The sequence below is a fragment of the Oncorhynchus keta genome, chromosome 35 (genome assembly GCF_023373465.1).
Source record: "Oncorhynchus keta strain PuntledgeMale-10-30-2019 chromosome 35, Oket_V2, whole genome shotgun sequence".
NCBI lineage: Eukaryota > Metazoa > Chordata > Actinopteri > Salmoniformes > Salmonidae > Oncorhynchus > Oncorhynchus keta.
In genome coordinates this window covers 14,623,471-14,634,472 of record NC_068455.1, presented here as the reverse complement: position 1 = coordinate 14,634,472, position 11,002 = coordinate 14,623,471, and the positions used below count along the sequence as shown (strand labels likewise).

The 11,002-nt window shown below is 46.6% G+C and overlaps 1 long non-coding RNA gene across 1 annotated transcript in view; it reads right to left on the bottom strand.

Moving 5' to 3' along the window:
* Nucleotides 1-318: 318 nt before the first annotated feature.
* The window catches only part of LOC127915876 (uncharacterized), a 36,038-nt gene continuing 25,354 nt past the window's right edge, over nucleotides 319-11,002 (bottom strand). Inside the window, exon 3 of the long non-coding RNA XR_008092707.1 lies at nucleotides 319-633. This is a non-coding gene — a long non-coding RNA (uncharacterized LOC127915876). The remainder of the gene's footprint in view (nucleotides 634-11,002) is intronic.

Genomic DNA, 11,002 nt, shown 5'->3' with positions numbered 1-11,002 from the left:
TGTTTCTCAAATTATCAAACAGAACATGCATCTGAAACGCTGTAGTATAGGTAGTCTGGGCACACAGTAAATAAGTCTACAGTCTGTGACTACATCATTTAGCATCGGAACTAGGAGGAGGCCAGCCTCCATCAAATGAAAATGGTTGGCAACTCTTGAAATGTGTGTGGGTGTGTACTGTGTAACCAGAAGACATGGAAGTAGCAGAGAAATGCCAGACTTTGAAGTATCACAGCTTTGGAAGGCTGGTGGTGTGGTGATAGCCAATAAAAAGACAGACGTGGAATTCGGGAATAAGATACTGTCAATTCTATATTGGAGCCTCTAATTCCATATTCCATTGATAGCTGTGCCGTTGCATTTCATACCGTTTTCATGGTCTCAACTTCATAGTTTTCAGCATACACCGCACATACTATCATCTCCCCCACCAACTGTCTGGGTTTCTCTGTGAAGACTGAGCAGCCCTTAGAGGAGGTTTGTAGCAGCTGCCTCTCCAACTGGACTTGTCCGGGTCTTGGTTGGCTGCTGCCTGGTATTCTTGGCACATGTTGTTCCTCCTGTGCTGTGCAGGGTGTGTAGATTCCCCGCAGGGAGGGGGAGATGGAGACAATGGTCCTTGGTTTCAACTGTCTGATCAGGAGAAGAACATGGAGATGTATTAGATACACCCTCAGAAAAGACAGGCATTAGACTACAACCCACAAAGAAAGAAAAGGCATGGAAGGCCTGTGTGTCCTAGTCCAGGCTGCTCCTGTCTAGTGTTCTTGGAACATGTCTTTCCTCCTGTGAAGGCTGGAAGGTGGAGTGGAGGGGGACTGGGCAGGGGGTGGATTCCCCTGCAGGGAAGGGCAGATGAAGATGGTGGTCCTTGGCTACCGAAGCAGCTGGGGTGTGTGTGTGTCCTTGTCTACCGGGCAACTGAAAGGGAGAGGGAGGGGGGAGGGGCAATTTCCTTTTGCCAAATATTTCACTGTCTCCATCATTCTCCCAGTCTGTCAGTCCCCACCTAATCTTAAGAGCCAGACTTTACATAGACACATTCATCCGGTTTCACAAGTCCAGTCCCCACCCAGTCTATGAATTTTATAATGCTCTATGCCATGGTCAATTCAATATCAATATCAGTGACATATGCAAGTTGGTTAATCCCTATGTATCTTTTCTTGAAACCGATGAAAGGGTTTCTGAAGGATAGTTGTTCCACCTCAAAAAGCACAAGAAATATGATTTAAATTATTTTGTTGAAATATTATTTGATTAGGCTATTTGATTGCACATTAATTGGCTTTTTTAATGTATAGGATTCATATAATATTCAATAAATACAGTACCAGTCAAAAGTTTGGACACACCTACTCTTTCAAGGGTTTTTCTTTATTTTTAATATTTTCTACACTTTAGAATACTAGTGAAGACGTCAAAACTATTAAATAACACCATCCTCATGCAGTAACCAAAAACTGGCTGTTGCGTAATATGCAATAATGTGACTAGAAAACGTTGTATACAACAGCTAAATTTCCGGGACATAGACATGTCTTATATTGGCAGAAAGCTCAAATTCTTGTTAATCTAACCTGCAGTGTCTAATTTACATTAGCTATTACAGAAAAAAAGACCATGTTATTGTTTGAGGACACTGCACAACAACAAAACACTTTTATCACGGCAACTGGTTTGATATAGTTGAAGTCGGAAGTTTACATACACTTAGATTGGAGTCAATAAAACCTGTTTTTCAACCACTCCACAAATGTATTTTTAACAAACTATAGTTGTGGTAAGTCTGGTTAGGACATCTACTTTGTGCATGACACAGGTCATTTCCAACAATTGTTTACAGACAGATTATTTAACTTATAATTCACTATATCACAATTCTAGTAGGTCAGAAGTTTCCATACACTAAGTTGACCGTGCTTTAAACAGCTTGGAAAATTCCAGAAAATTATGTCAAGGCTTTAGAAACTTCTGATAGGCTAATTGACATAATTTGAGTCAATTGGAGATGTACCTGTGAATGTATTTCAAGGCCTACCTTCAAACTCAACATGAGTTGAGTGCCTCAACATGGGAAAATCAAACGAAATCAGCCAAGACCTCAGAAAAAAATGGTAGACCTCCACAAGTCTGGTTCATCCTTGGGAGCAATTTCCAAATGCCTTATGGTACCATGTTCATCTTTACAAACAATAGTACGCAAGTATAAACACCACGGGACCATGCAGCCATCATACCGCTCAGGAAGGAGACGCGTTCTGGTCTCCTAGAGATGAACGTACTTTGGTGCGAAAAGTGCAAATCAATCCCAGAACAACAGCAAAGGACCTTGTGAAGATGCTGGAGGAAACAGGTAGAAAAGTATTTATATCCACAGTAAAATGAATCCTATATCGACGTAACCTGAAAGGCCGCTCAGCAAGGAAGAAGCCACTGCTCCAGAACCGCCATAAAAAAGCCAGACTGCGGTTTGCATCTGCACATGGAGACAAAGATCATACTTTTTTGGAGAAATGTCCTCTGGTCTGATGAAACAAAAATATAACTGTTTGGCCATAATGACCATCTTCATGTTTGAAGGAAAAAGGGGGAGGATTGCAAGCCGAAGAACGCCATCCCAACAGTGAAGCACGTGGGTGGCAGCATCATGTTGGGGGGTTGCTGCAGGAGGGACTTGTGCATTTCACAAAATAGATTGCATCATGAGGGAGGAAAATTATGTGGATATATTGAAGCAACATCTCAAGACAGCAGTCGGGAAATTAAAGCTTGGTTGCAAATGGTTCTTCCAAATCCCAAGCATACTTTCAAAGTTGTGGCAAAATGGCTTCAGGATAACAAAGTCAAGGTATTGGAGTAGCCATCACAAAGCCCTGACCTCAACCCTATAGAAAATGTGTGGGCAGAACTGAAAAAGCGTGTGCGAGCAAGGAGGCCTACAAACCTGACTGCGTTATACCAGCTCTGTCAGGAGGAATAGGTCAAAATTCCCCCAACTTATTGTGAGACGCTTGTGGAAGGCTAGGTGTATGTAAACTTACGACTTCAACTGTACATTCACCTCTGAATGTAAATAATGTACTTACATTCAGTAATCTTGCTCTGATTTGTCATCCTAAGAGTCACAGACATAAAATAGTGTAGTTTTGTTTGAAAAAAAGGTTTATATTCAAATATATATGCCATTTAGCAGACGCTTTTATCCAAAGCGACTTACAGTCATGTGTGCATCCATTCTACGTATGGGTGGTCCCGGGAATCGAACCCACTACCCTGGCGTTACAAGCGCCATGCTCTACCAACTGTGCTACAGAAGGACCACATGTAGGAACTGGGTTCTAAGGTTTGACCCCACTGCTGTTTCATTACCATAATGCCCAATTCTCATTACCATGCCATATGGTGGTCTGTTACAGTAATAAGAAGTTCAGTTATGGCAATGATTAAAACCGTTTCTGATGCATGTGCAATATAACTCCATCACACTATGTGCGCAGCAGATAACCAAACAACAGTGCTAGGTGCATGCACACTTAAATGAAACGGTAACTACACTCAACATTTAAATGTTTATTTTCTTCTTCTCCGGATCTGGTTTAAGCATTGTTATCCAATTGAGTTTTTCTATTAGAAAAGTGAAAACCTGAAGGGAAAAAAAAATCATAACAATCACCACCCTTAACACCTTCAATGACTGTTTCACCTCCCACCACTGCTAAACAAAACACTGAGTTAGACGGGGAGAGGTTTGTCTGTGATAAAGAGATCCTCTGCTTTTTAACATCACAACCAACCTAGTCCTGCAAGCTCTGGCTTTGTCGCATTTGTATGGTCAGGTGTGGCTGCATGGAGCAGCCAGAGCTGCCAGTCTGCATTTAGTAAAAAAGCTGTAGCTGGCTCAGAACAGAACGTCTGGCCCTCAAATGTACACATGTCAATAACGTGCAGGTCAGACTCTCCTTGTTCAGAGTGGAAGAGAGATTAACTGCATCACTGCTGGTCTTTGTAAGAAGTATTGATGTGCTGAAAGTACAGAATTGTCTGTTCAGCCAAGTTAACACACAGCTCAAAACCTATACATACCCCACAAGACACGCAATTAAGGGTCTCTTAACAGTCCCCAAGAGAGGCTGGGAGGCACACAGTACAGTATAGGGAAATGACTACATGGAATTCTCTTCCACCTCAGGTTTCATTTATTTATTTAACTAGGCAAGTTAGTTAAGAGCTATTTCTTATTTACAATGATGGCCTACCAGGGAGCAGTGGGTTAATTGCCTTGTTCAGGGGCAGAATGACAATTGTTTACCTTGTCAGCTCAGGGATTTGATCCAGCAACCTTTCGGTTACTCTACCCACTAGGCTACCTGCCACCTCTCAGGCAAGCAATGAAAAACAATGCGGAGACACACACATACACCACTCTTAGTATTATTCATTTCTTCACTTTTCTTTATTTTCACTTTCTTCTTCTTATTACTTCTAAAATAGTCGTATTGTTTTTTAGTCGTAGTGTTCTTAGTTAAAATGTGTATTGTTGTTCCTGTCCCTTAGTGTTCTGCATTTTGTCATGTTCTATGTTTTGTGTGGACCCCAGGAAGCTGCTTCTTCAATAGCTAATGCGGACCAGAAAAAGATATTGAGCTATACAATCCATTTTTTACACCGCTTCAGTTAATATGGTAAAAAAATGATCTTGACGAAGTACCGTTTGCTCATTTGCTCATTACCGTAATGCGGTCTCTCATCTAGCATAACATTGATCTCATTACCGACATGCATCATCAATGATAAAATATTCCTTGAATAATATTACTGAAATCAAAATATTTGACCTATGCATAAAATGTGCAATTTGCTCTTTATTTTTAATAATAATTTAAAACAGAAATAATAATAAAACAAATCCAGGTTATGAACATGAGGCACATTACGGTAATGAGATAACTGATACAATTTCAAAAATGTAATTAGCATTAGCAAAACATTTGCTACATTTTCACCTTGCTATGTTTTTTTTCTAACTTTACAAGTGTCACGCCTTGGTCTTAGTATTTTGTGTTTTGTTTATCTATTTGGACAGGCCAGGGTGTGACATGGGTTATTGTGGTGTGTTTTTTGTCTTGGGGTTTTGTGGGGTGTCTAATTAGTCTATGGCTGCCTGAGGCGGTTCTCAATCAGAGTCAGGTGTTTATCGTTGTCTCTGATTGGGAACCATATTTAGGCAGCCATATTCTGTGAGTGTTTTCGTGGGTGATTGTTCCTGTCTGTGTTAGTTATTCAGCAGACAGGCTGTATAGGTTTTCACGTTCCGTTTGTTGTTTCGTATATTTATAGTTATTTCATGTATCGCTATTCTTCATTAAAGAACATGAGTAACCACCACGCTGCATTTTGGTCCGATCCTTATTCTACCTCTTCATCAGAGGAGGAGATAGAAGAACGCCGTTACAACAAGTGTAACGGTAATGAGGTTTTTTTGTGCATGGTTTGGTCAAATGTGTAGAAATCATTCAATCTGAACAGTTAAGATGATTAATTTAACATATACAATAATTTAAGATGCTATTTTATCCATTACAAAAAATATATATATTTTCTACATTTACCAAGAGTAATACCAAGTTTGTGAGAATCACCCAGATGCTTGTTCTGGTGGTGAGTGAGATCTCCACTAGCCATACCCTAACATAACCACCCTCCTTCATGGCATTGCCCTTATCTTGCCATGGTCTCTCTCTCCACACCCATACAAATCTTCACCATTCACACGCACTCTCTCACGCAGGCACTTGCACGCAGGCACGCACGTACACACAACTCTTTGTTCCTCCTAATCTAACAGACCAACAGGAAAATGAACAGGAAGGCAAGGGCAAAAATGGTGGAAATAAACACTCAGTGCCTCAATAAATAAGAATAAGAGGATGTCAGAGTTAATGGAGGTCAGCTGAGGACCCAGCTCTGTTAGCTTGCCTGCCCTGGGCCTCAGGATAAACAGCGCTGACTGTGTGACTCAAACAGCCTAAAAAAAACATCATAAATAAATGACAGAAGTGTCATATCCGTATCATCAGGGATTGCAGCAACGCCTGAACAGCCTTGCCTGTCTGCTGTCCACTCAACACTGCTGTGAACGGAGCATATGAGGACAATTGAGAAAAATGTGTTTGCTGTGACCTCTGTTGGCGAAGAGAGGAACCTGCACCTTAGTGCATCATGGTAGTCATGATACTCACACGTCTCAGGTCTCACATGGGTGGAGCCCTTGACCCAATGCAGTATGCATGCAGGAAGAACAGATCAGTGAAGGATGCAGTCTTGACGGTGATCCACAGTGCCGTGACACACCTGGGGAGGCCTCACCATTATGTGTGCATCTTTTTGCTGGAGTTCTTCTTTGCTTTTAACAGCCTCACCACAAACTCTCCCACCTACAGGTGGACCCCAGCATTACCTTGCGGGTGCTGGACTTCCTGCTTTACAGGGGGAAGTATGTCAAGTTCAACAACACAACATCCCTTCCTCTGTGTACGTCTACCAGTTCCCCCCAAGGAACTGTCATCTCTCCAGGGCTATTCTGCATATACACCAATGACCTGAGGTTCTTGGCAGTGAAATATGCAGATAACACTGCCTATGTCGACCTCTTGGATGACACACTACATTTCCAAACAGAAGATAACATGGTTCATGACTGTTGCCATAACAACAATCTCACATAAAAAAACAAAAATATTGCTTATTGATTTCCAGAGGAAGGCAGACCCAGTGAGCCACCTAGTCCTGGGTGGTGAAGAGATGGAGAGTTTTAAGTACCTGGGAACCATCATGGACAGCACACTCTCTTTACATGCCATCTCTCAGAACATCAATAAAAAGTGACAACGACTGTACCTCCTGCACAGGATACTGTCCAACTACTGCACCAGACTGAGACAACTGAATGTCAACACCAGGATACTGTCCAACTACTGCACCAGACTGAGACAACTGAATGTCAACACCAGGATACTGTCCAACTACTGCACCAGACTGAGACAACTGAATGTCAACACCAGGATACTGTCCAACTACTGCACCAGACTGAGACAACTGAATGTCAACACCAGGATACTGTCCAACTACTGCACCAGACTGAGACAACTGAATGTCAACACCAGGATACTGTCCAACTACTGCACCAGACTGAGACATCTGAATGTCAACACCAGGATACTGTCCAACTACTGCACCAGACTGAGACAACTGAATGTCAACACCAGGATACTGTCCAACTACTGCACCAGACTGAGACAACTGAATGTCAACACCAGGATACTGTCCAACTACTGCACCAGACTGAGACAACTGAATGTCAACACCAGGATACTGTCCAACTACTGCACCAGACTGAGACATCTGAATGTCAACACCAGGATACTGTCCAACTACTGCACCAGACTGAGACAACTGAATGTCAACACCAGGATACTGTCCAACTACTGCACCAGATATATAGAGAGTGTGCTGACTTTCTGTTTACTGGCATGGTACGGTGGGCAGTGAGTGGCCTGGTACGGTGGGCAGTGAGTGGCCTGGTACGGTGGGCAGTCAGTGGCCTGGTACAGTGAGCAGTCAGTGGCCTGGTACGGTGAGCAGTCAGTGGCCTGGTACGGTGGGCAGTCAGTGGCCTGGTACGGTGAGCAGTCAGTGGCCTGGTACGGTGAGCAGTCAGTGGCCTGGTACGGTGGGCAGTCAGTGGCCTGGTACGGTGAGCAGTCAGTGGCCTGGTACGGTGAGCAGTCAGTGGCCTGGTACAGTGAGCAGTCAGTGGCCTGGTACGGTGGGCAGTGAGTGGCCTGGTACGGTGAGCAGTCAGTGGCCTGGTACGGTGAGCAGTCAGTGGCCTGGTACGGTGAGCAGTCAGTGGCCTGGTACGGTGAGCAGTCAGTGGCCTGGTACGGTGGGCAGTCAGTGGCCTGGTACGGTGAGCAGTCAGTGGCCTGGTACGGTGAGCAGTCAGTGGCCTGGTACGGTGAGCAGTCAGTGGCCTGGTACGGTGAGCAGTCAGTGGCCTGGTACAGTGAGCAGTCAGTGGCCTGGTCCAGTGGACAGTCAGTGGCCTGGTACGGAGAGCTGTCAGTGGCCTGGTCCAGTGGACAGTCAGTGGCCTGGTACGGAGAGCTGTCAGTGGCCTGGTACAGTGGGCAGTCAGTGGCCTGGTACGGTGAGCAGTCAGTGGCCTGGTCCAGTGGACAGTCAGTGGCCTGGTACGGAGAGCTGTCAGTGGCCTGGAATGGTGGGCAGTCAGTGGCCTGGTACAGTGGGCAGTCAGTGGACTGGTACAGTGAGCAGTCAGTGGCCTGGTACAGTGGGCAGTCAGTGGCCTGGTACAGTGAGCAGTCAGTGACCTGGTACAGTGGGCAGTCAGTGGCCTGGTACAGTGGGCAGTCAGTGGCCTGGTACAGTGGGCAGTCAGTGGCCTGGTACAGTGAGCAGTCAGTGACCTGGTACAGTGGGCAGTCAGTGGCCTGGTACAGTGGGCAGTCAGTGGCCTGGTCCAGTGGACAGTCAGTGGCCTCGTACGGAGAGCTGTCAGTGGCCTGGTATGGTGGGCAGTCAGTGGCCTGGTACAGTGAGCAGTCAGTGGCCTGGTACAGTGAGCAGTCAGTGGCCTGGTACAGTGAGCAGTCAGTGGCCTGGTACAGTGAGCAGTCAGTGGCCTGGTACAGTGGGCAGTCAGTGGCCTGGTACAGTGAGCAGTCAGTGGCCTGGTACAGTGAGCAGTCAGTGGCCTGGTACAGTGGGCAGTCAGTGGCCTGGTACGGTGAGCAGTCAGTGGCCTGGTACAGTGAGCAGTCAGTGGCCTGGTACGGTGAGCAGTCAGTGGCCTGGTACGGTGAGCAGTCAGTGGCCTGGTATGGTGGGCAGTCAGTGGCCTGGTACGGTGAGCAGTCAGTGGCCTGGTACGGTGAGCAGTCAGTGGCCTGGTACGGTGGGCAGTCAGTGGCCTGGTACGGTGAGCAGTCAGTGGCCTGGTATGGTGGGCAGTCAGTGGCCTGGTACGGTGGGCAGTCAGTGGCCTGGTACAGTGGACAGTCAGTGGCCTGGTACAGTGAGCAGTCAGTGGCCTGGTATGGTGGGCAGTCAGTGGCCTGGTACGGTGGGCAGTCAGTGGCCTGGTACGGTGAGCAGTCAGTGGCCTGGTACGGTGAGCAGTCAGTGGCCTGGTACAGTGGACAGTCAGTGGCCTGGTACAGTGGACAGTCAGTGGCCTGGTATGGTGGGCAGTCAGTGGCATGGTACGGTGAGCAGTCAGTGGCCTGGTATGGTGGGCAGTCAGTGGCCTGGTACGGTGGGCAGTCAGTGGCCTGGTACGGTGAGCAGTCAGTGGCCTGGTATGGTGGGCAGTCAGTGGCCTGGTACGGTGGGCAGTCAGTGGCCTGGTACAGTGGACAGTCAGTGGCCTGGTATGGTGGGCAGTCAGTGGCATGGTACGGTGAGCAGTCAGTGGCCTGGTATGGTGGGCAGTCAGTGGCCTGGTACGGTGGGCAGTCAGTGGCCTGGTACGGTGAGCAGTCAGTGGCCTGGTATGGTGGGCAGTCAGTGGCCTGGTACGGTGGGCAGTCAGTGGCCTGGTACAGTGGACAGTCAGTGGCCTGGTACAGTGAGCAGTCAGTGGCCTGGTACGGTGAGCAGTCAGTGGCCTGGTACAGTGGACAGTCAGTGGCCTGGTACAGTGGACAGTCAGTGGCCTGGTATGGTGGGCAGTCAGTGGCATGGTACGGTGAGCAGTCAGTGGCCTGGTACGGTGAGCAGTCAGTGGCCTGGTACAGTGAGCAGTCAGTGGCCTGGTACGGTGAGCAGTCAGTGGCCTGGTACGGTGAGCAGGCAGTGGCCTGGTACGGTGAGCAGTCAGTGGCCTGGTATGGTGAGCAGTCAGTGGCCTGGTACGGTGAGCAGTCAGTGGCCTGGTACGGTGAGCAGTCAGTGGCCTGGTACGGTGAGCAGTCAGTGGCCTGGTATGGTGGGAAGTCAGTGGCCTGGTATGGTGGCTAATAAGGGTACCCTCAGTCGGACTGTGAACTTGGGGTCCAAGCTTTGCGGGCTGCAGTGCAGGGGGCTTCAAGATCTCTATGATAAATGGGCAAGAGACAAGGCCAAACACATCATAGAGGACCCCACACGTAATCTTGCCCAATGATTTGAGCTGCTGCCCTCCGGTAGGAGTTTAAGGGTCCCACTGTAGGGTCCCACTTAAGGGTCTCACTTCAGTAAGAATAGGAGTAAGGCTAGCTTCATTCCATCAGCCATCGGGCTGCTGAACAGTGGGACATAACACCGAGATTCAGGCCCAATATACGGTCAGGAGGCTGCACACACTTTGAATATGTGTAAATGTAAGTGTAACTTGTTTACTAACTTTCCAGTTTTCTGTACTGCATCTATTATAGTGTGTTGTGTTTGTGTATTTGTATGCTGACGTCACAGAATTAATTTCCATGTAACTGGAAAAATAAAGTACAGTATATCATATCGTATGGAAGTAATGAAGAATGGGACAATAGCGCCCACTGCTGTCTGATATATGTAGTAGCATACAATGCACTTCATTGCAACAATATGGCAGTACCATTGAGCTTCTTCTGTACTTTAGGTGGCTTACTCAATAACTGCTGTGTATACTTAGTAATAGCACACACCATGGACTGTAATCATGTGTCCTTGGTATAAGATTGTATCTGTAGAATAATAACTGATGGGGAAATTGAGGCCCTAAGAGGTTTCTATTGATTTTTATCATGCTCAAAATAATGTTGGGAAATGGAGCTGTATTATTGCTACATTTCCTGTCGCCCACTGAGATATTCCACAGATCTGTCGCCCACTGAGATATTCCACAGATCTGTCGCCCACTGAGATATTCCACAGATCTGTCGCCCACTGAGATATTCCACAGATTTGTCGCCCACTGAGATATTCCACAGATCTGTCGCCCACTGAGATATTCCACAGA